We start from the raw sequence: 25,053 nt of genomic DNA, 5'->3' as shown, positions 1-25,053 counted from the left end.
AACGTCGCTCGCTCCGAGGAATCAGAGGGGCCTATTTATATAGTTTATTTATAAAACAAACTTAGCAGGAACGGAGGGAAAAGGCCTGGGCATGGCTGGAGAAGGGGGTCCTGGCTGCAGGGGCGGGGTCCTAGGAGGAGAGGAGTTTCAATGCCTACGGAGTAGAGGGGTGCTTGATGCTCAGTGCTGGGCTGTGGAGGTGTGCCACCAAGGCCCCCACGTGTCTATTTCAGGCCCTGCATGTGTCACTGGGAATGGCCTCCCTGACAGGATGTAGGCTGGAGCAGTGTGGAGGGGCTGGGAACAGCTGTTCTGGGCAATCCTGTCTCTTTTCCAACCCTGGTCCCTACTTCTCTCTTCTTTGCTGGCCCTATTCCTTCAGTGAGTATTCTTCATATTGCATCCAGAGGCATATTCTTCTAGAATATTCTCCTTTTCTTTCAGGAACTCGGCAGAACCAGGCCCAGAATAAGGTACCCAAACATGAGGATTACATTCCAGACCAGTGGAGTATCCAGTGGGAGTACAGAGGCAGGAGTCCTGAGAGGAGGCAGCCCAGAGGAAGAGGCAAGAGCAGGGTTTTGAAGGTTGCATAGGAGTTTTCCGAGAAGGTGGGACCTTCCGAGAAGGTCAAAGGACCTGCATGTGCAAAGACCGGGAGATGGAAAATAGCATCCCATGACCACAGGAAAGAATATATCAGAGGTGTGGAAGCTTAAGAAATAAGCAGGGCATCATGGCAATGGGTCCTGGATGCCAGGCTAAGGGTTTGGACTTGATCCTAGAAGCCACGGAAAGGCCTGAATGGAGAGAACGAGGTAGCCCCTTCCCACTCACAGTTCATTTCTTAGCTCCCCCTCCCCCACCCCCAGAGCCAGGGAGATGGGGAGGGCCACAGGCCAGTAGAGGCAGCTGGTTCAGCTCAGTTGAGTGAGCACAGAGCAGGAGACTAACCTGATTGTAGGGGACAGGAGGTTTGTCTGTGGGTTGGGGTGGGGGGGTATAAGTGCCCTGACAGTGCAGGGAAGGGAGACACACAGGCCACTCTTGGGTCTCCTGGGTGAGGGGCCTTTCTGTCCTAGAACAGAACCCCCTGCCTGACCCCTTAACAGTGACTGCTGGGGTGGCCTCACCAAGCCGACGGGGGATAGCAGACAGCACTGCCAGAGGCCCCACCTCTTCCCAGACTCAACTCCTAGCTCTATGGCCTTGCCCTGTGACCTTGAGGAGCCATTCTCCACTCCAGGCCACACATTCTTGTCTCCAAAACAAAGGCCTGCACTAGAATGGGCAATGGGCGGTGACAAATTCAGCCCAGAGTCCCGTCCCATACAGGGTATGGGCGCGGAGTTATTAAAACTTCTGTACTTTTAGGGATTTAGGGGAGGCAGGCATTCTCATGTGCCGCAGTCTCTGCTGCTCCCTCCTGCCTGAGCCCGGCCCAGCGCACATGCTTGTGTGGCATGCTGCAGAGAGCCGGCTTGAGACCCGTGCATGATGACCACCACCTAGGCCCTTGCAGCTCACAACCTGGGCTCCGTGGACAGAAAGCCCAGGGGCAGGCGAGGGGACCGCACAAAGGCTGGGAGTCAGGGGAACTTCCTGTGTCGCCGGTGCAGGAGGGAGATGGGAGCACTCAGGGCCTGGGGCCCTTCTCCCACTCTAGTGACTGCCCTTGACTCAGGCTGCCCATCTCTAAACTAGAAGCAGGAATACCTTGTCCACCCGAACCCGGGCCATTAAAAAGCTCAAACAAGCCCGCCCAAGGCCGTGATCTGCAAGGCAAAGCCCCATGCGGTGACTTTGTGACTTTGACCCACGGGCTTTCCGAAGGACTTCACCAAGGGAAACCTTGCACTCGTCAGCCCCGCCAGCTCTCCAGCCCCTTTAATAAAAAGCAGCGCCATCGAGGTCTGGAGATGGTGCCTGAGCCGCAGTCTGCCGTCACTCGTCACTCGGGACAGAGCTCTGAATTTGTAAGGGAAGACAAAGATCACATCGCACCACTTCTCCGCTCCGTAAGCCTCGCTCCCGCCTTCAGCCAAAATCAATAAAAATCTTCACTGTGATCGTTTCAGCGGCACGAGGGGCCAGCTCCTTGTGATGACATTCCACCCCAGCGGCGCTGGGGGTGTCCTTTCACTGCACAACCTCGACTTTCGGGGTGGGGTCGTGACGGGGGGCGGCCTGGGCGGGGGAGCCGAGGGGGCTGCGCAGAGCTGCTCTAAGTGCCTTTCCAAAGACCAGCCCGGGTGCTATTCATCAACTGGTTTTCAGGGCTGTGAGGAATCAATGGCATTTGTGCTGCACACTCATCATTAGGACAGGAAAACTCTGCAGTGGAATTGATTTGTTTAAATATAATAACACAATTTCACAGAAAACCGTGGGGGTGGGGAAGGGACCCAGGCAAATAAGGCAGTTCAGAGGACGGGAAGAGGCACCGGCTTTGAAACACCTTCCAACAGGGTGGTCAAACCCTGGAGGCACCCCGGTCCCCTCACCGCCTCCCCCAAGCGCACCAAGGAGGCTGGAGTGGGCAGGCACCTCACCTATTGTCGCACCCAGCTCAGATATGCCCCTCAGCAGTTTGCAGATGAGCACAGGGGCCAGCTGCTCACAGCTGTGTGGTTCTTAGAGGTGACTTTGGCTTGGCGGACATCATTTCACCCCGAGAGGGCGCCTACCATGCTCTAGGTGCCTGTGAGGGGCCACAGGGGAAACTGATAATCGATCCTGGCCCCTGCTCTGAAGGCGTCCTGTGGACACAGGGTGGATACCGCAGGGGACAGCACGAAGTCGGGGAGGTCTGAGGTTGCTGGGGTCATTGAGGATGTGAGGGAGCAGCGCTGGGACAGGATGAAGGGCAAAGAGGGGGCAGTGAGGGGGCAGAAGTGGAAGGTCCATTCAAATCACAGGAGGAGCCCATATGGGGGGCAGGGCCCTAATCTCCTGAGTAGGTAGCTGCCTGCTCGGATGGTAATGATGAGAGATGACTTTATTGATCTGTAAGATATTCCAGGGCCCTGCGAACACTCAACACCTGTCATTACACTGACTCTTACCCATCCTGTGAAGGAGGGACTATTACTACCCAGAGCCAACAAATAGTACCACTCAGGCTCAGAGAGGTTAAGTGACTGCCAGGGTCACACAGCTAGTAAGTAAAAGAGCCGGGGTCGGGTCCTGGAGCCTGCACGCTAACCAGTGTACCTCCCGGCCTCACTGGGGCTCAGCCTCTATGTGAGCTGGGGAGACTTGCAGTTCCTGGCTTCTGGAAGCTAGCTCATGAGGTCACTGCGTGGCTTAAGGGGGAGTCTGAGGAAAGGCATGGAGTGGGTGATGCATGCGGCAGCGTTCTGGTCACAGGCTGTTGCTGCGGGCTTGGCCCTCAGGGTGCCCTGCTACAGATGACCTCTTCCAACCTCCCCCAGAGGACAGCATCCTGGGGGGGAAAGTGGTGGCCCAGTTCCTGGAAAGGCACATGGCTGCAGGGAGAGACACTCAAACAGGGAGAGAGAGCTCTGGGAAGCTTCTCTGAGCTCAAGAAGAGCCTTAATGTCAGCCTTGGAATCTGGAGTTTATTCTTGGTGACAGTGGGAAACTAGGGAGGGCAGCAGAGGGCGGGGAAGGGCTGAGTAGTTGAGGGGCAAGATGGTCAGACCCGAATGCCAGCAGAAAGTGGGGGTGGCGAAGGAATCAAGGTCAAGAGATGGGTCAGGGGGTCGAAATAACCGTTGGATGTGGGGAAGAGGGAGGGGGAGATGTCAAGAATGACCCGGGTGTTTCCCCTAGCCCTCTGAAGGCTTGACGGTTCAGCCGCGCTGAGCCCGCGGCTGCCGGAGTCAATAGGAATTGACTAGGACCCCAAGGAGCATGGGGTCCCGCCCCCTAGGAAGCCCTGCCTTGGGGAAGGGCAGTGCCGGCCAGCAATCTGCCACCACCTCGGCTCTGTCCCCCTGCTGACCTTTCTCCTTTGTCAGCAGTGCCCTCCATCAATTCAGCGGAAGGGCCGGTGGGATCTCGCCAGGCTGCCTGGGCCAGGGCTGGGGGTGGGGGCTCACTCTGCCTCCCCTCTTCTAAGGAAGAAGTCTCTAGAGCATCTCTAGAAAGCCAGGAGCAGAGGTGCGGAAGCCCTTAGTGCAAATGGGGAGAGTGAAGACTGGAGGTGGTTGGGGGGAGCCACGGCCCTCCTGCTGGCAGATGGGAGAGAGGGAGAAGAGGAAGCTGGATGGGGCTGGGGGACCTGCAGGGGCTGCCGGGGATGGGCAAGGACAGTCTAGAAGTGGGATCTGGGAGGTGGGGGAAGGGGCCCAGCGGGAGCAGGACCTCCAGAGCTCAGAGTGCAGCAGGCAGCCCCAGAGCCAAGGAGGGGGTCCAGAGGGTCTGGCTTTAGGTGTGGCTAGTGCGCTCAGCTGTCCTGGTGTGCCCGGAATGGACAGGTGTGTGGGATATGGAACTTTTGCCCTAAAACTGGGGGTGGTCCCAGGCAAACCTTAACTGTGGGTCACCCTAGCAGGGCTGAATCTAAGTTCAGGATTTTCGTTCTACCACTCTCAGATTGTATGTGACCCCTCTGTGCCTCAGTGTCCTCATCTGGAACACAGAGCTTATAAGAGCACCTTGCATATGGCTGTCATGAAGCTGAAGTTCAGTAATGTATGTAAAGTACTTAGCATCTGCCTTCTCACCATTCAACAGAGAGCAGGTGGACGCGGTTATTACCACCGACCGCTCCCACTCTCTTACCACCACGAGGACTACCTAATGCACCTGAGTGCGCACCCCGAGCCAGACCCCACGGTACATATGTGCTAGTTTAATCTCCCAGAGCTTGCGGGGCTGGGGGCTGTTACCATCCCCATTGTCACATGCAGAACCGACGCACGGGGGAGCTCAGCCACTGGCCAGGTGCTCACGGCTAGCAAGTACTGAGCCCAGAACACGGCTTCTGTTTCCACTGGGCTGACTCCACAGCCAGGGACCTGTAGGTCAATGTCAACACAATTCTGGTTACACTGACCAGGGCAAGCACGAGACAGACACACCGATGGGGCAGGTGGGGCAGGCCACTCTGGAGCTGCATGGGAACGCCTGTTCTCGGAGACACAGTCCCTGGTCCTCAGGCTGGATCAAGAGGGTCCCCCTCTGGTCTGAACACATCAACCAAGTATATTAGGTGACTAGGGTCTACGTATACCATAGTAAGAAAAAGGAAAGCCCCCAGAGGTACTCAGGCCTCCTTGTGGCCCTGGGGGCCCAACTCTCTTGATCCAGCACATTCTGCAAAGGACCTCATTTCATTCTGACAACCACATCACTGATGATGCCCATTTCAGAGATGAGAACACAGAGGCTCAGACACTTGCACAGCTGGATTTAAACGCATCCAGCTCCAAAGTCTGGGCGCCTCTTGGTGGCTCATGTAACAGGATGAAGAGACAGCAGAAAGGCAGCAGGCCACAACTTGTCCATGTCCATGATAGGACTTGAGGTGAACACCAGAGAACTCTGAGGATGAGGGGCACGGCCTCCCCTCCCCTTGGAGTTTAGGCAACCCTGGAGAAACTCTAGCAGCTCTAGGAAGGGGCCTGCGCACATAAGGGTAGGGTGGCCCGCCTGGCAGGGTACCACCCCCTTTCCCGGGAAAACAGGGGGTGGGTGCAAGAGTTCATGCAGGGGCCCATCACTCCAATACCCGGGGGTCAGGCAGGCCTTGCAGAGACCTCTCTTCAGTCTTAGGAGCTGAGCGAGCAATGCCATTTCTGCCATGACCCCTAGGACGTCCTCAGCGTGAGGCACTGCATGCTCACAAAGTAATTAGCTTCCGGCACCCAGGAAAAAGGTCGCTGAGGTGGGCAGCCAGGCGCTGGCTGGGCAGGGGCCCTGGGAAACTGGGCCTAGTTATTTTTAGCATCTAGATTCAAGAGGAAGGAGGCCCTCCTCCCCACCAGGTAAATGTCAGCACACTGGCAGACCCAGCCAATTAAAGGAGCTGGAGCCAAGTAAGAGAGACAGTGACTAGCGTCTCGGTATTGGGCTCCCGGGCCCCCAGGGCCCCCAGGGTGGGTCTCCCTTTCTCCCCCTCCTCTAGGCCCTGGTGCATCTGCCTTCTGGCCATGAACAGGAAACACTGGCCTGGCCCCCAAAGGAGCTTGACCAGGGGCCTAGAACCCTGGGTTTGAGCTCTGGCTTGGCAGCATGACCCTGGCCAAGTCTCCTGCCTTCTCTTCCAGAACTGCAGTTTCTGCAAAACGGACCCCCACAAAGCCATTTTATTATCTATGAGGGTAGTGGGAGCCTGGGTCATGAAGAGGCTTTGCAGGGGGCGGCCTGCCCCTCTCGCTGTGGGTGGTAGCTGTGTTCTTGCAGAAGAGAGTTCTGGGCTTCCCGAGTGGGAACCCAGGCTAGCCCAGAGCCAGCTGCCAAGCAAACTGCTGGGGAGATTTGTGCAATCTTGGGGACTAGGAGTCCAACAGCCTGTGGCTACCACCCTGCTGATAGGGAGAGGGTGAGAGGGGTTGCCATGGGTCAGTGGAGGCACAGCAAACACAAGCCGGGCTGAGCCCCAGGCTACCGGAAGGACTTGAACTCATAAGGGCATCGGTACCCGGAGCCCGCAGCGTGTAACAGGCCTGGTACTGGCGTGCAGTGCTCCAGTGATCACCTCCTCTGTGCCTGCCTCTGAGCTGGCCCACGTCCTTGCGGATGGCCACCCATCCCCCGCTTCTCTGAGCGCAGAAAAGCAGCATAGTTGATGAAAGGAAGGGCAGGGGAGACTCAGCCCCCAAACTCTCAGAGTCTCTACTCTGGGAGCCAGACCCTTAGCCCACAGGAGGGTCCGCCTCAGGGGGCCCGATCTCCCCTCCTCTCGGGCTGAGGGAGACCGCCGGCAAGCCCCTGGAGTCTGAGGTCAGCTCTCCCCAGCCAAAGAGAAGGCCGGGGTCCAGCACCAGCACCCTTGCCCAGCAGCCCGCCAACTCCCAGGAAGCCTGCCCATGCCCTCCCCAAAGGCAGGCCTTTCCACTGAGGCACTGCCCTGGAGTCTGCAACTCCAGGGAGATCTGAGGGAAACTGAGGCATGGATGTAGGGCAGGAATCTGCTCAGGGATTTAGTAAGTTAGACGCAAAGTGCAAGTTTCTTCCTCCTCCTTCTGCCATCTGGCCTCTAGGGGGCACGTCCAACTCACTTCCTCACTGCCCAGTCTGGGCTGTCCATCCAGCCCACTGATCTGCCCCTCACCCCTACTCAGAGTGCCTGCCTCAGGGCCTTGGCCAGCTGGTCCCTTTGCTTGGAATGCTTTCAGTTCACGGTCACGTTCATTCTTCAGGGTCCACCTGGAGCTCCACCTCCTCCAGGAAGCCCTCTTTTTTTTTTTTTTTTTTAATATTTATTTATTTATTTGGAGAGAAAGAGAGAAAAAGCATGCATGGGGGAGGGGCAGAGAGAGAGAGAGAAAGAGATAGACAGACAGACAGACAGAGAGAATCCCAAACAGGCCCCATGCTATCGGCACAGAGCCTGACGAGGGGCTCAATCTCAGGAACCATGAGATCATGACTGAAGCTGAAATCAGGAGTCAGACGCTTAACTGACTGAGCCATCCAGGAGCCCCAGGAAGCCCTCTTTGACCCTAGACTCCCTTGGAGCCCAGATGTGTTTTCTAGATACCTGGAGATCCACCTGTCTTAGATGCAGGCTGCTGGGTACCCTGCTGTGGCCCGGCAAAGGCGGACCAGGGCCATGGGTAGTCCCTAGCTTCCTGAGTCTCCTTTCCTTTCTCACCCTGGGGGGTATCTTGTCAGCTTTCAAATAGGGCCCTGACTCCAGAGCATTCTCTCTGCCCTGGCATCTGGGCCTGCAATCTCTAGCCCTCACTTCTTGGTAAACAGATGGGGAGAGAGGCCCTAATGGTTAGAAGCCTTGGCAGAGGTTGTGATTACAGGAGGTGAAATACAAAAGAGGCTTAACGGAGCCAGGTCTGAGGGGGCCCTATGCAAGTTCTCAGTGCCGGTTCTGGGCAAACCTCCACAGACCCCCCCAGAACTTCCCGGGCTCTGATCTCTGTGCCCTCAGCTCCTCAGCGGTTGGTCCTGCCTTTCTAGAAACACTGTGCCCAATGGCCAGGTCACTACCACCACTGCAGGTCATGGGCCCTGCCAGGGTCGACACCTGCCATGCTTCCAAAGCAGTTCAGGGTGGCAGTGGGCTCAGCTGGAAGCATGGAGTGCCACACTGGGCCACTCTGGGTGTTCCCTCCTATCTCTGGGCCTCAGTTTCCCCATCTGTACCATGAGGTGTCGGGCCAAATGATTTCTAAACACCATGCATCCCCAGGGCATGAGGGATTTTTGCTTCAAATAAAGATGCCCGTCATGGCAGTCCCGCCCAGTATCCTCTCCCTCCCTGCAAGGCCACTGAGGCTTGGGACCTGGGACACAGGGCAGCGGTGTGCTTGTCCTCATCCTAAATGTGTGGCTTATGGACCAAAGGGAGAGCAACCCCAGGGCTCAGACAGAGCCAGGTGAGCAAACATCAGTGGGAGGGAGAAGCACCCATGGTGAGTAACACCCAGGGAGTCCTTCTTGACGTAAAAATCCCAGCCTGTCCTTGCAGAGTCCTGCTCGTGGCTGAGGGCAGGGGTCCCTGTGGTGCATGTGTAGCCCTGCGGGCCTCCAGAGGTGATGATACCCAACTGGAGAGGCTCACACTGGACTCCGGGTGAGCCAGAGGGGGACCTAGACCTTCCCTCCCATCCTCAGAAGAAATGCCTCTTGCCTGGCCTGCTGGCCTCCTGCACCCTGCCTCTGTGATGCTGTATGGCCCTAGGCTGGTATCAGGCCTCTGTGTCCCCACCACCTCACTTAGGGTTCGCCCTGCATTGGCAGGGGGGCACATGGTGACCCAGGAGAGGCCCAGAGGCTCCCACAGTGCTAAGGAGGGCCTGGAGAAGCTGGGGGTCCAGCTAGCTGGAGCAAACAAGCCCCCAGCCCTGTTCCTCCCTGCTGTCAGCATCTATCTCTGGGTGGAGCTAGGAGCCCCAGTCAGTGGGCTGAAGGCCACCCTCCCTTCCTGTCTTTCACAGAGGAGCTGCTGTTTGACAGCCCTTTTGGCTCCCCACTCTCAAGGTCAGACTCTGGCCCAGCCTTCGAGGCCCTCAGGGGCGGCCTCAGCATCTGTTTCCAGCTGTGGCTGAATGAACCTTCCTCTCCCTCTGGGTGCGCCTTGCCAAGTTGTGCAGAAACCCCAGGAAGACCTTAGTCTTCCACTCCTCTGTGTAGGGATCCAGCCTCCTCCTCCAGGCAGTCCCCCCTTCCTGCCTTCTCTAGTGTCAGGGAAGAGCTGCTCCTCCCAGCTCCTACTGCCTTCATCCACCAAGGGCCCCCCTCCTAGCCTGCTCACTGGAGACTCTAACTTTCAAGCCCAGGGCTGTGCTTACCCAGCTTCTCAAAGGCAGATTCACTTTTGGATGCCAATACCTAGCACGGTACTGGAGCCTGTGAAATATTCAGCACACTGGCTGACAGAGGGAATAGGTCACTCAGAAACATGAAGTACCCATCTGAGACAGCTGGACATAGTGGGGAAAACACAAAAAATCCCAGCTCTATACCAATAGCTCTGTGACCCGGTATGCTTCTTAACTTCTCTGTGCTCTGAGTTTCCTTATCTGTATAATAGGATAATCTCAGCTTCACTGGGTTGTTGAGTCCCTTGAGATCATTGCAGTTTGTCACCCCTGATCTGTCCCAGGCCTCTGGTCTTACAAACCAATAAATAACTGCTCAGAGAAGGGCAGCCGTTTCTTCAAGGTCACACAGCAGGTGTGTAAGCCGGGCCGAGGCTTGAACAAAGTTCTGCTCAGAGAGCCTGCCAGGCCAGCAGCCCCATTCTGCTGGCCCAGAGATGGTCCCACCTGCGGCAGGAATGATCAGTGGGCTCAAGACTATTTCCAGCTCCAGGCTGGGGTCAGGGTTGTAGGCTCAGGGCAGGCTGGGGGTGGAGGGGCCTGGGCTGCAGGCAACAAATTCCAGGCATGGAGAATCGGGTGTGCATTCTCAGCTGGTGCTGAAGACTGACAGGCATGCCACATGGGGACCCTGAAACGCCAGCTCCCCCCGTGGCCATGGCCAGGCCTGCTGTGAGCTGGGCTTGGCATTCAAGGTCTTCGCAGCCAGCCCCGAGCTCACCTTCCACCGTGTAACGCTGGAAGCCTGCTGACTGACAGCTGACAGGTAGGCATGCTGGCAGCCCAAAGCCACAAACCAGGGGCTGGAGGGGCTGGCCAGGGAGTGTGGCCGTCCCCCGAGGTCCCTCCCCACAGAGGTGTGATCGACAACTGTTTGTGATTACCTCATATGAAACTCAAATCCAGCCCAACCCCTATCCTGCTGTCTCCCTACGTCCTTTCTGAAACGACACCGACCATGTCACCACCAACCCCCCTCCATGTGTCCACAGCATTCACGTCAGTTCTATCACCGTGCTCTAGCTGCTCGCCCACCATCAAGCCACACACTGCGGGGCGCGAGCCATGTTCTAGGCACTGTTGCAAGGATTCACATGGCTTCGTTCCCTGGATTCCTCACAACATGGTGAGGTAGGACCTATTCTTATCCCTCCTTTAGCAATAAGGAAATGAGGCACAGAGAGGTTAAGGCACTAGTCTGGCATCACAGAGAGGTGGAGCTAGGCCCAGAGTTCATACCCTTGATCGTGTCAGTGCCCTCCGCATTCATCCACCAGAGGCGTCTAGAGCACCTTTTACAGAGTGTCGGCCACACGTGGCCAGCTGTCATGCCCCTGGCGAGAAGCCCTCTCTCTCTGTCCACCCTTCGTAGGCTGTTATGGCCCAGACTGGCTGGGGCCCTCTCACCTGTCCGCCTGGTGTGGGGCTTGCTCGAGCTCCGGAGCCACATACATCTGGCTCCAGTCTGTCTGGCTGTGGGAACGGGGCCAAGCCACCCGCAGGGAGGATCAGGGGTGGGGCTTTGTCTACTCCAGCTGGCCAGACCTCCAGCTCCACCGGGCGCTGCCGAGCTCCCCAGGCACTCCTGGGGTCTCTACTGCGCCAGAGGCTGGAGCTCTTCTCCAGGGGAGAAAGGCAGTCTTCCAAAACACTTCAAGAGCCCACGGACTATCCTCTGTCGCCACTGTATGCCCCCCTGCCTGTGGTGGGCCTGACCTCAGCCCAGGCGCTAGCCTGTGTTTCCCATTCAGCAAGCGGGAATGGGCCCTCTAAAGGGCTTGCTCAGGGGCCTGATGAAGTGTGACAGAGCTTTGCACACTATAGAGAAGTCTACAGTGCATGAGGTCACTGTGGCTCCAGAAGGGGTCCCAGGGCGAAGGTTGGGAGACAGAGGCTGGGCTCAGAGACCAGGCATCTGTCAAGCAAGACAGGTTCGCAAAAGACGATCAGGCTTAAGATTGCAAATAAAACACAAAGCAGACCCTCCCACCACCCCTGCCACGGTGGGTTTGGCAAAGCACGGAAAAACGAGGCTGACCAAGATCAGGGGATCCTTGAACACCACTGCCTGACAGAAGATGTGGTCCTACCCTAACTGAGGCCACTGTCCCGGGCTGCCGGGGACAACATGGAGGCCAGCACTGCTGTGAAGAGAGTGACATCTCTCCCCTTGGCAGATGAGACTCCCACAGGTGACAGGGGACATGCCCCAGGTCTCTACCAGTGGAGCCAGCACCCAAACTCAGTTCTTGGCATTTAATCCCACAATCGGTACCCCCATGACAGGCAGGACTGGCTTCGCAAGCAGAGGCACAGGGCCCCACACTTAGAAGGACCCACCCTTGGTTCCAGGTGCTGCCGCCACCGTCTTGAAATCTGTAATAATTTGTGAACAATGAGCCCCTTCTTTTTGTTTTCACTGGGCAAATCATGCAGCTAGTCCTGATTCTAGGAGATGCTGACGGATGCTTATTGGGAGAGGTGGGAAGGGCCAGTGAATGAACTTTCACTTCTCTGGGACGTTGCAAGAGCCAGGCTCCTATGCCCGGGTCTGCTCCGTCCCCCTAGGGCACTCTGGCATATCTCTCCCCACCGTCTGGCTGTCTCCTGGAGGTCCTTCCCAAATTTCCTCCCCGCACACTGGCTCAGCCCCCACACACCAGGCAGAACCCGTCCCTGGGCCCTCGGAGTTTTGGCAGGTGAGAAGCTACCGACCCCTGAATATCTCCTTCTCCTCAGAACACCTCCCGCCTTGTGCGCGCACGTGAAGGCCGCCCTGTGCACCTGTGGGAACATGCACAGCGTGGGAGCTGGTGCCTTTCTGCTGTGGAGTCAACACAGTTTGTGAGCGTGTGTCTGTGAGCACGTGCATGCATGCAAGTCTATCTGTGCGTGCGTGCATATGTTCGGAGCATGCATGGTTGATGTCGGTGGGTACACGCATGTGAGCAACTGTACATCGCTGTGTGCATCTGTGCATGTGACCATTCACATACAGGTGTGCACCCACATCTGTATCCCCCTAGCATGCATGGACAGGTGTGCATCTGTGTGCACGAGTGTGTGTGTGTACATGTATTCATGCATACGGGAATGCCTGGAAGTGAGGAAAATCTTCTGGGACTTCTATGGGTATCAATATTTCTGCATGAGAACTTGATGCCCATGTGTATCTATAATGCCACTTCAATCATCTTCCTCCTCACCAAAATCTTGGCTCCCTCAGAGATAACTGGACCACAGTCTGGCCCACCACCTCCAAGAAGCCTTCCAGGACTCCAGCCTCCCCATCCTCACTCACAGCACTATCATCAACCCCCACCCCACAACTTGGCAGCTTTCTTGCACTCATGCCCCACCTCCCACCCTGGCCAACTGCAATCCTGACAACTTCCCTGCCTTGGGGTCTTATATTTTCACCCCTTGTCTGTGCCCATTGCTCTGGCCCTACTTGAGGCACCTGACCTCTTGCTGCAACTCGGGACAGTCCCACTAGTCCCCCTGCTTCCAGCAGGGTCTTTCCAATGGCCTCTCCAATGCAGCCACCTTCGTTAGGTCCCCACCTGACTCAGCATCCTCCATGGCTCCCCACTGCCCTTGAGATCTAGTTCTCCAGCCTGGCACTTGTTGCCCTTTGGCATCTTCCTGTGCCCTTGCCAACCTCATCCCCATCCTGTCAAGCTCTCCTACCCATCCCTTGTCTCCCCACGATGCTCCTCACTTTTGAGTTACCTCCCCCAGGACGCCCGGCTCTAACCTCTGAACACGGTCCACTCCACTGGGATGTGGCATGCACAGCATCTGCTGTGATCTCCCTGCTTCCCCGTCACAGGGCAGAAAGAGATGAGCCCCTTCCCCTGTACCCTTGGGCCTGACATCAGGCCTGGCATACATTAAGTGCTTAATACAAGCTAGGGAAACTGAATGAGGGAGGGAAAGAGAGGGAGAACCTTACCCAGCCACACGCCCCTCCTCTAGAAGGGGCCATAGGTGCCGCTCTGGGGACGCCAGAGACCAGACCTGGTTCATGTCACATCACATTTACAAATGAGTCACGGCCCCTGACATCTGCAGCTGCAGTTACCTTGTAAAAGTGCCCTCCCTTGGCCTTGTGTTGGGTTAGGACCTGGCACTTCTGAGGACCCCATGATTGCTTCAGTTCCTACCCCCCAAAAAAGCTAACAGAGGTGGCCAAGGCCAGGGTCAGAATGGTCTGAGGATTAGGGACTGGTGCCCTGCGGCCACACAGACCCAAAAGTGAACCCCACAGGGGGCTCCGCCAGATATGGGACGTTGGGCAAGTTACTTCCCAACCACAAGCCTCAGTTTTCTTGTCTGTGTCACGGGGAGGATACCAGCACCTGCCTCACAGGTTGGTGTGCAGATGAACAGTTAATAACGACCGGCCCTGCGCATGGTGCCCAGGGCACAGCGAAATGCTCAGCGTGTCAGCAGACCCACCGGGAGTGTTCTCACCTACAGACGAGAGGGCCGAGGCCCCCAGCAGTGGGGACACAGGCCTGCTTTAAGCTGCGTGGGACTCGGCAAAAGAATACACCCCAGTGTCAAAGTCCCAGGCCAGGGTGCTACCCGCTCCACTGTCTGGCTCTGTCTGAGAGGAGGAGGCCAAGGAAGAAGTGAAAAGGTCCCCTGGTTCCTCTGTGGGGACAGCCCGGCTGCCCACTCCCCGGGACCCACACGAGCACACATGCCACGCCAGGGGTCCAGCCCAGCCCACTCACCTGCTAAGGCTTCTGCGGACGACCAGGACGTGCGGCTGCTGAGAGTGTCAGGGAGAGGGGCCGCGGAGGAAGGACGGCGACGGCTCCTGAGGTCCGATGGGGCTGGGCGCAGCGCTACAAGTCCTGCGGGACAGACCAGGGGCACAGTGAGCTCTGAGCTACCCTTCCCTGTTGCTCCCCACCCCTGCTTCACAGACCTGCAGCCTCTGCCCGCCAGGGCCCCTCTGGCTGAGCTGACACACCGAGGTGGGGCCATCCCGGATGCTGGATGCCTCCCGCCACCTCCCCTTCATGCTAGAGGCCTGGCCCCAGCCCCTACGCAGCCCCTGCCACAGCACCAGGCTGTGGGCACACGCAGCCAGCCCGGGGCCCCGGGCTCCCCACCTTGGGAGAGGTTCAGTGCTCTACTTAGAGTGCTTTCTTCCACTTCTACGGCTCTCCAAGCCCTCCTGGCCTTGGGGATTCTGCTCAAGTACTTCCACTGAGCCCTCCCTGACCTGCCCCTTCTTTGTTCATCACCCTGGGGCTTGGGGGCTGGCTGTCTTCTGCAGCTTTCTGGAGGCCCGTTTCCTCCCTGGGAAGAGCCCCTGGACATCAGGAATGAGATCTAGTTTATCCTTGGAGGCTAGCAAGGCCAGTTCCCACAGGAGGCATGGATGGACAAACGAGTGAGGGGCTGACGGACGGTGCAGTGAAGGTGTTCAGTGAACAAAAGGAATAAAACTGGCCAACTGACATGTGTCTTGAAATCAGGAAGCCTGCTGAGCTCTCCAAGGGCCCCCTGTTAGATTCTAGAATGCAGGGCTCAGGTTGGTGAAAGCCAGGAGACAAGTGACATTGATTCCCTCCTCTGCTGATCCACAAATGTGGAAAACAAGGCCATGATGGGGGAAGGGTTTCCTCCCAGGGTCCCATGGCAGGAGAGAGCCAAAGCCAGAAGGAGACCGAAGTCTCCTTGGGGATGGCCTTGCCCACTGCCCAGGAGAGCACCCTGGCGATCCCCTCCAGCCCCTGCAGGCACCCAGCTTCCTGAGTGTTGGGGGGTCAGGCAGTATCAGCAACCCAGTAACTCCATTTCTTCTTTTTTTTAAGGTCTCTTTCTTTCTAAGTGTATTTATTTTGAGAGAGATCAGAGACAGATTGAGTAGGGGAGGGGCAGAGAGAGTAGAGGAGGAGAGAGAGGAAGACAGAGAATCCCAAGCAGACTCTGCACTGTCAGTATGGAGCCTGATGTGGGGCTCAGACCCATGAAACCATGAGAGCATGACATGAGCCGAAACTGAGAGTCAGACACTTATCCGACAGAGCCCCACGCACCCCTCCATTTCTACACAGACGTGTGTGTGGGCACCTGAAGATGTATCCTAGAATGTTCAGAGCAGTGCTATTCACAATGGCTAAAAAAAACCCCAAAGTTTATGGCCATCAACCATAGAACAGATAAACTGGCGTATCTACACAATGGAAGAAATACCAAACAGCAATGAGAACAAGTGATCTACAACTGTATCCAATGATACAGAGAAATCTTACAAACCTAACAACCAAAAGAAGCCAGACACACTTGGGAACACCCTTAAGGGGTGCATTTTTAGAAAGGTCAAGAGCAGGCAAGACTACTACTCTGTGCTTGTGGTAGACTAAATACGGCAGCACGTTCTTTACGGCAGCCACTCCTAGCAAGAGGGGGGAGTCTGTTCTCTACCCCCTGAATCTGGACAGGACTTGAGACTGGTTTTGACCAATAGGATTTAGTTCAAGGAACATTTTAGGACTTTTGGAGGCTAGGCCTGAAGGGGCACGCTATTTATGGCCCTGGCCCTGTTAGAGGCCAGTCTCCCTTACTGGAGGATGGGAAACTGAGGCTGCCTGGCCAGCAGCCAGTGCCTACTACCAGATGTGACTGAGCTTGTCATCAGCCTTCCCGTCCAGCCGGCCATTTAGAGAGTCACAGGAGCCCAAGGGACTCCTCAGAGGGACTGCCCAGACAGCCCACAGAATTATGAGACATAATAGAGGGTAGTCATTTATTTTAAGCCACTAGGTTTTGGGGTGGTTTGTTGGGAAGCAGAGAATGAATAGCATGCTATTGGAAATCAGGAGTCATTATCCTGGAGGGGAAGCAGTGAGTGGGAGGAGGCACACAGGGGGTTTTAAGAGGTCTGGAATGTTCTGTTTCTTGATTTGTGTGGTAGTTGCATGACTGTTGGTTTTGTGACACTTTGTCAAGGTACACTTAGGATGTGCACACTTTTCTGCGTGGATGTAATACTTCAGTAGAAGCTGCAAACACACAAACCTTGTGTGGATTCTCTGCTTGGGCAGACCGGATCCAGCCGCGCCCTGGTCCACCCACCTCACCAGCCCAGCCCCTGCCTTGCTCATCTGATTTTCCCCCACATTCACAGTGCCACCTCACACCTCTGCACCCGGGATGCCTTTCCTCCTCCCTCCAGGATTCAAGCCTGAGGGCAGGTGCCACCTTCTCCTGGAAGCCTTCCCTGACTGCCCCCTGGCTTTGCCCAGGTATCCAGATTCACATAGCTCTCTCTCTGAGGCTGTTTCTTTCTGAGCACGGAGAAGTCTTTGGCTCTGCCTCCCCAGATCTCAGAGCTCTGAAAGCAAGAGCTCTGTCAGGGTTAGGGGGCACTCTTCCTATGCCTGCTCCAGCCAGCCCTAGAGTGATGTTGTAAAGACCAGAGCAGATTTCAGGGGGTGCCAGCGCACCGGGGGAGTGCTGATCACTAGATGAATTGTACACCCGCATCTTCCGGGACCCAGGTTTCTCCCATACAGACCGAGGGTGGGGCTGGATTTGGGGGTAAAAGAGAGTCTACAGAATGGAGGAGAGCTAGGGGGTGCCCCATTTTGCAGTAGACGATAACCCCTGTGAAATGTGTTCTGCGCATTCCCTCTTAATTAACGATTACAATAAAAGAGCAAGGCTGACATGCGGTAGGGGTGCGTCGCTGCGGAAACCATGCAAATGGGCAGGCAGAGCCGAGGAGGAGCTGAAATGCCAGCCAGATGGGCATTGGCTCTGCTCAAAGCCCTTAGGTGGACTGACCTGTCTCTCTCAGCACCGAGAAGGAGGAGCCCTGTCCTGCCCTGGCTCCTGGACCTTAGGTGACTGGGGACTCAGATGACCCCCAGCGCCACAGCCTCAATCCTCGATGCCCCTCTCTGGGCCCCCTGCGCCATCTTGACAGCTCTAGCTCTGTTCTTCGTGGACATGTGACCTTGGGGGAGTCCTCAGTTCCCTCACTGTCATCCAGAGATCTGGTTTGGTCAACAATCTCTGATGAGTCACATCTTTGTCTTGACAGCAGGACAGGCCCCTGACAGGCCAAGACAATTCGGAAGCCCAGGTCTCTTTCTGTCTCCCTCTGGGTCCCTACTGTGCCAGTGATGGGGTCTGCCCAGCCTCCCCACCCCCATGCCTGGGCTTTCCCTGGACATTTTCTCTGATACCCAGAGTGCTTTGCTACAAAAGGAAGCCCCTTGCCCAGCAGAGAGGCATAGATAAGCCAGGGGACTGCCTGAATGGGAGACAGTAGGACACCAGGTCCTGAGAGAGGGCATCTGTCCTGTGGCAGAGGTAACTACACACACACACACACACACACACACACACACACACACACACACAAGAACACCTAAGTGGGTCCAGCCTAACATCAGAAGGGATTCTGAACTAGAGCACACTTTCCACAGGCAGGTGTGCTCTCACAGAGTGGTGAGCTTCCTGTCCCCAGAGGTGTGCAAACAGCGGGAGCTGGATTCTCTATTTCCCAAAGCCCTCCGACAATAGGAATCACCTGGGCTGCTTATAAACCCACAGCTTCCCAGGCCTCTCCCTCGAGAATGGAAGTCTGGAGCTCTGGAATGGAGCCCAGAAATTTAAATTTTTAACAAGTGCTCCCAGGTGATCCTTTGCATCTAGAAAGTTTGGGGGAACACTGGCAGATGACCTTCCTGGTCCCCTTGGGCCCCAAGCTTAGTGATTCCGAGATCCCCACTCCAGTGCCACCTTTACCCCATCTGGAAGGCACGGCTGCTCAACTGCATCATGAAAATAAAAATGATTTAAAAGCTTTAGAAGGGGGCAAGGATGTCAGGGGGAGGGGGGATTCTCAGCCCACAGCGGTCCTAGCTGAAACTCCTTCCTAGCCCTCCTGGGCCCCCCAGAGTCATCCAGAAAAGCTCAGTACAGGGGTGGGGGGGGCGGGCTGACAGCTGTTCAGCTGCTGCTCAGTGAGACCCGGAAAAGCAATTATCTTGCTCTTAGCAGAGAGGCGCTGGCTTTTACCCGCCCCCCTCCCTCCTCACTCCCTCCCACCTCCACACACACACACACACACACACACACACACACACACACACAACCGGGCCATGATGTGCTGGTGGCTCTGAACCCGCCTGCCCCCACCCCCAGCCTCCAGATTCCTCTGACTTCGCTCAACCTCCATCCTCAGAGCCCGTTTCCAACACTTAAATCATTTAGCCCGCTAAACCGGAGACGGCAAAATGGGTGCTATTTCTTAAAAACATACAGAGAGCGTATTAAATTATTGATAGCCATTAAACAGGGGGAAAAAATTAAACAGCTCTCAGCTCTTATCAATCATTCATGCAGTTTCCACTGGGGTGTTTTCTGGAGACTGATCACACGGCCAACCCAGGGAGTAGGCTCCTGCCGGCAAGGAAGGCGCTGGGCTGTGTGGAGGCAGGGCGGGAGGAGGCCCCGCTGCAGCCCCCAGCAATTATGGGGGGTCTCAGGCTATGGGGGGGAGTGCGGGGCAGGCCTGGCACAAAGAGGTCAGTTTCTCTGCTGGCCAACTGCCTCCTCCTCTCTCTACCACATCATTAACAAAGGGACGCTCCATCACAGCCTTTAGGAGCCCCCTTGTTAAATACAGCCTGCTGTTACTGATCGCCTACTATATGTCAGGCACATGCGAGCACCCGCAAGCTCCAAGCACCCACACAGGTAAATGTGGGGACCCTCTTCAGGGAAAGGGGGTCACAGGACATCATGCTAGAGGCCGTGATGCAAGTCCAGAGGGCGGCTCACAGGAAGAGGGGACACTTCCAAGGATGGCTTCGCCAGAGAAGTAATTCTCAGGTCAATTCTTGTCCAGAGGGCAAGTCTGGGAGGGACATTCCAGGAAAGCGGCACCGCACACGGGCAAAGGCACTGGCAGCCGACCTATGCTGTGCCCGCATCTGAGAGTTGGTCCTGTCAACAGCTCTGCACATCTTCAACACCAGGGACTGGCCATGTGCGGTTAGGGGCTTGGCTGTCACAGCAGCCTCCCCTCCAGGCACTGTTCAAACACAGGCCAGGCCCCCCCCCCACCCGCAGCATGGACAGGCAGGAGGTTCACCCCAGCCACCCCGGGCCACGGCGCCTCCACCCCCGCACACAGATCCATTTCCTGGCTCTGACTCAGGACACCTAAGCCAGTGTGACGCAGGCCATGGAGGCCTGCTCGTCTCCCGGCCACAGGCAGGCCTGGCAGAGCTACCCTTGGAGATGAGCTCCCTGTAGCTGCCGAGCTGTGCCAAGGACCCAGGCACCAGGGCTTCGAGAGCCAGCAGACATCCGACACGGCCCCGCCTCTCCGCCTGGGGACCTTCTACAACCAGGGGCCATTTGAGGCTCTGAGGCCAGGCTGGGCTTCGGACTGCCTTGGGAAACAAAGAGACAAGGCCCATGCCGGGGGCCCCAGCCCCTGCTGGCCCAGCGCACCAGGAGAGCCACATTCCTGAACGCCTTACGGAAGCTCTCACTTCTCAGGAGCCGGGAGAGGCCCTGCCAAGTGTTGATCGCACCCTCGGCAGAGAAAGCTGCTGCCACCAGGGAACGTTGTGGGAAGAGCACTGTTTACCACCAACACCCGGGACTGTCAAGAAATAATCAGAAGACATTACATTTGCGAAGGTGAAGACATAAAGAAACCTCCTCTCGGACATTTCAACCTGGAGGATAGGGCTGCTCTCTTTTGTCTGATTTGGAGAAATATCCTTACATCTGCAGGGGGGTGTGTGGGCGGGATGTGTGTGCAACCAGCCAGGGCTAAGAGCGGGGGACCCTGGGCTGTGCCCAGGCTCTGGCACGGACCCTCCCCTCTCTGGACCTCTGCTTGCTCATCTGCAAAGCAATGGACGCACATTCAGACTCAGTGGGACCGCGTGATCATACGGGGCAGGGATAACCTCCAGGCTATCTGTCCAGTGCGCAAGGAACACACAGTTCCTCAAGGTCATGTCAACACCCCAACCATGCTCACCTGAAGACTTGGGCTGGCAGGGCCGGGTGGGTCTAAAACAGTGGTCGGCCATCTCCCCACTTGTACGTTAACCTGCGCTCACCCTCTCAGCAGCCCCCCCTCTCCCCCGGTTACTATGTGGAAACCCTTCCCTCTAGTCCACCTCTGCCCAGGTGCAGGGACCTACACAGGGCTTGGGGCTGAGCTGGCACAGAGCAGGGTGCCAAGAATGGTTTGCCGACCAGCAGAATCAAGACACCAATGGGCAAATGACCCAAAAACCCAAATCAAACACACCTCCCCCTGCTCTAGTCCTGACTTCCCACTGCCAGGGCCTCCCACTGCCAAATTTCCAAGTCCTCTAAGCCCTTTACCTAGGAGTTCAGTCATTCCTTCTAGACATCTTTCACACCCTGCACACCACAAGTACTCAACCTCCCAGAACAAATTCCCTTGGACTTTCATGCCCCAGGGCCTTTGTATGTGCTATAGCTGTCTCCACCTAGCCAAGTCCTGCTCTGGGTCAAGTTCTATTTCCTCTCTCTGGTAACTGTTGCAATCACTTTCCACATTACACTAAACTGGATTCCGTTCACACCTCTCTGAACCAGATGGGGGTGGGGGGATGGGCACCATGAACACAAACAGGGTTCCTTCCATCAGTACTTGGTACGTGGGGTCAGAGAGGGGTCTCTAACTTTACCACATACAAGCCAACTACTCCAGCCCTTGGCCTGACACCCGTAATCAGTTCTTCCTAACGGCTAACCTGCAGCACTCCTGCTTTAATTTTAAAAGCCATTCCCTGGATAGTGAGTGAGATGTTTCTCAGCCAAGTATAGATGAGACTCTACCCTTGGAGCTCTCAGAGCCGATGGAAGGGGCAGGCTTGGGAATTTCCAGGCAATGGCCAGCAGAAATTGGCCACAAATGAATCATTAACTCTCGAGTCGAGAGCTCCAAGTGGCTGGTGCCAAAGTCTCGGGCTCTGGCCTTGTGTGGGCCACTTGGCCTCTGTTGGCTCAGGCCTGAGGGGGGCCCCGCCCCTCGCTGGCCATCTGCTTCACCCCACAGCCACTGGTCACTGAGAGCTGAGGCCATCTGGGCCAGAGCAGTCCAGATGTCTTACGGGAGAGGGCATGCCTTTCCCTAGGAATGACTCCAAAACTTGGCCCACAGACTCCTATCTTTCTGGAACGCCATCCCTTCCAGGGAGCTAAATCCCCCCTGTCCTTCAAGGTCTGGTCCCAGCCTGGCCTGCCTCCTGTCTTCCCTGCCCATCTGGACCCATCTTGGTCCCCACAACCTCCAAGCCCCTACAGCACTGGCCGGGGCAGCAGGGGCTCATTTATTCAGCAAAGCCCTTGCCAGGATGGGGATTCTGCACCTCTTCTGGACCCCAGAAGCTGGCATGGGGCAGGGCACAGACCAGGGAGCCCACGCATGATAAGGGCTGCACCTGGCCTCTGCCTGTGGCCAGCAGAAGAGAGCGCCTGGGCCACCAATGGGATCTGTGGTTCCACCTAGCTCAAGTGAGGCATCAAGTCCACCCCTGGGCCTCCTTCCCAGGGCTTCGGGCCAGCGGAGGTGCGGTCGAAACGAGAGGAGAGGCAACGGCTAGCCTCCCACTGGAGACCCAGGTGGTTGTGTGGGGCTGACCCCTGACTCCCAGGAGGAGGCCGGCCTCCTTCCCCAGGGCACCATCCTGCAGACCAGGGTGTGATCGCCACAGCTCCTCTAAGCTGCCTGGAGAAGGGCCTGGGCTCAGGGGACTGATGGACGTAAAGTCTGGAAACAGATACCGTTGTCATGTGATGTCCGTGGGTCACTCACTATGCTTTCATCTGTGTTTCCAAACTCAGCATCCACCTACATGGCAATCAGGCTGGCAAAGACACTAACAAACACTGCTGACTTGAGTGGCGGCCACGTGTCAAGCTTTGTGGGCCCTCCCTGCACTCCAAACACGCCTCTCTCACGGGTGCTCCCAGTGCCCCACCGTATGGCCTATTACTGTGCCTGCTTCAAAGATGAGGAATGCAGGGTTCCCGGGCCTTGAGATGAAGGTGAAGTACACACCTAAGTCCCGGGGCTACCACGTGGCAGCCAAGGGGTCAGATGGAGGAGGCGCATGGCCCTGCCCTGCCCCCATGAGCCCAGAGCCCTGATCTTGCGTGCTCTGAGCTGCAACAAGTGTCGTGGGCACCCCTGTACTTCAGGGCCCATTTCTCATGTGATCCTCCCAAAATCCCCAGGAGATGGCCAGTGAGGGCCCTTGTTACCATTTCACAGACTGGGAAACTGAGGCCTCAGGGGGAAGGGCTTTGACTTGGCCGGCAGCTTTATACTCCTCTTACCTTTGTGACAGAGCTTGGGTATGTGTCCTGATCTGCCTGCCTCCCAACTGGGCTTCTCCCGGGCCCAGTCCCAGGCCCCCAAGGCCTGGCACAGTGTAAGTGTGAGCCTGTGCACACAGTGAGGAGAGGAGACTCGGGGTGCTGCATCTTCCCCCGGCCCCCAGCTTCCCCCTGTGGGAATGGAAAACAGGCAGGGGGACCTCTGAGCATGTGCCCATCTCCCCACTTCCCCACAGGGCTCTGGACCAGGCCACTCTCTGCATTCTTTATCATGGCAGAGTCTCAGGATAGGGCATCTTGGCCACGTATGCTAGGTACCGTGGGCATACCTGCGTGTGGGTGTGTGAGTGTGGATGGCGTCGATCTGAGGATGACAGGATGAGTGGGTGAGGGGAGCAGGTGGGCGGGCGACCATCAGCAGAACCCCGTTAGAAGCCCCTTGCTGCCACTGTGCTCACAGAGTCAGGACCGTCCTGAACAAGCCCATAAATCAGGAAGCTGCCTGCCACAAGCATTAAATCACTGTCCCTGGGACACAACGCTGGGTGGGGGCGTGGGGGAGGGAGTGGCCAGCATCGGGCCCAGGCCCACCAGCTGGGTACAGGGCAAACAGGAAGCTGGTGTTTGGCTCCCCGCTTCCACTCAAGACCACCTCATCATCCTTACCCTCTGATCGGATCTCTCTCCTGCCAACCCCCTAGGCCCAGCCTTCCTCTGCCTCTACTTCTAGTTTTAGCTTTCTCCCCCTGCTCTCAGCTGAAGACTCCCAACTTCATCCGGCTCTCCCAGCCACCTAGGGGCGCCGGGGGTGGGAGTGGGGGCCAGTCCCCTTCTGAGCCGGAACCCTGGGCTGCTGGCACCAGATGGTGATCCGGGCCTGGGACTCGCTCCCAGCTGCCCTCCCGTGAGTCACTTCCTTCCCCTGGCCTTACATTCCCTGTCTGTAAAGTGGAGGCTGGAACGGGCCCTCGTGGAGCTGCTCGTCCTAAGGATCTGACGCCCAGGGAAAAGAGCCTCCGTGGAGGCTGATTAATTATGACTATTAATAATACAACCATCTGTATCTCATGGCAGAGTGAGGATGATTAAAACGGCCCCATGCCCAGCGGCAGAATGAATGGGTCTCCGGGTGGGCCGGAATGTTCGCACCAGGAGTACAAGCAGAGCCGGGTGCTGGGAGGGGCTGTTTATACCACGCTGCATGGACAGATACAGCAAGGAGACAGACAGACGGCAGGGAGCTGGCTCATCGGCTGATGAGCAAGAGACACTTACCCTGTGCCAAGGCTCTTGGGCTGGATTTGCTCTGCCTGGAACAAACCAACCCTGGGCTTCCCACTTCTCTTCAACGCTCGCCCCACCGCAGAGTAGAGCCCAGAAGCCTCCGCTGCAGGAGTTAACAAGGGGATAGGGATGGGGCTCTCCTCTGTCCAAAGACGTTCTGGACACTGTGATCTGCCAGGTCCAGGCCAGAGCCCCAAGCCAGCGCTCTAGGACCAGACCCGGGGGCCACCCATGTCATGCCTCTGTGCCCTGTACACTCAGGTCCCCCACCTAGCAGGCCCTCCCCTAATGGCCCCCCTCTGACAGGTAAGCCTTTCTCAACACCCCTTCATGCACTGGGACGGATGCACAGTGCCCCTACTCCCACCACCCATGGGGTCCGACGCACCCTGGACCTCACCTATCCTAAAATGCTCTCTTGCAATACATATCCACCACTCACCTCACAGTCACCAGACCATGAGATGCTCTGGTTGACCCACATCTATGATTTCTCAGTGCCCAGCATGGAAAGGGAGCCCCTGCACTGCCCGAAGAAGGAGGGAACACCTCTGGCTGGCCCTTGAGAGCCCTCACCCTGAGCCAGGCACTGTCAACCCACTAACGGTCACAACAGCCCTAGGTTGTATTTATGCCCATTTTATAGAAGAGGAAACTGAGGTACTGTGAAATCAAGGAACTTGCCAAAGGTCACAGGACCAAGAACTGGTTGAAATGCAAAGCAGGCCATTTGGCTCCAGGGCTCTTTTCCACTGGGTTACAAAGACTCCAAATGAACAAAGGAAGGAATGAAGGAGGGAGGGAGGGAGGGAGGAAGGAAGGAAGCTAATTTGAACATTAGGATCCATAAAGTCCTCTGAGCTTTCTTTGTTAGTGGAAGACAGAATGGCCAGGTGATGAGTGTCATGGGGCAGGCCAGGTCTCTGCA

The 25,053-nt window shown here is 56.8% G+C and overlaps 1 protein-coding gene across 4 annotated transcripts in view; it reads right to left on the bottom strand.

The window, feature by feature from the left end:
* ZMIZ1 (zinc finger MIZ-type containing 1) overlaps positions 1-14,330 on the bottom strand; it is a 181,366-nt gene extending 167,036 nt beyond the window's left edge. For all 4 annotated transcript variants that reach the window (XM_029932022.1, XM_029932026.1, XM_029932025.1 and 1 more), the window contains exon 1: positions 14,213-14,330. The gene's annotated coding sequence lies outside the window, so the exon portion shown is untranslated. The remainder of the gene's footprint in view (positions 1-14,212) is intronic.
* Positions 14,331-25,053: the final 10,723 nt, after the last annotated feature.

The sequence above is a fragment of the Suricata suricatta genome, chromosome 2 (genome assembly GCF_006229205.1).
Source record: "Suricata suricatta isolate VVHF042 chromosome 2, meerkat_22Aug2017_6uvM2_HiC, whole genome shotgun sequence".
Classification (NCBI taxonomy): Eukaryota; Metazoa; Chordata; class Mammalia; order Carnivora; family Herpestidae; genus Suricata; species Suricata suricatta.
The sequence above is the reverse complement of the archived record's forward strand: the minus strand, read 5'-3'. Positions and strand labels throughout refer to the sequence as shown.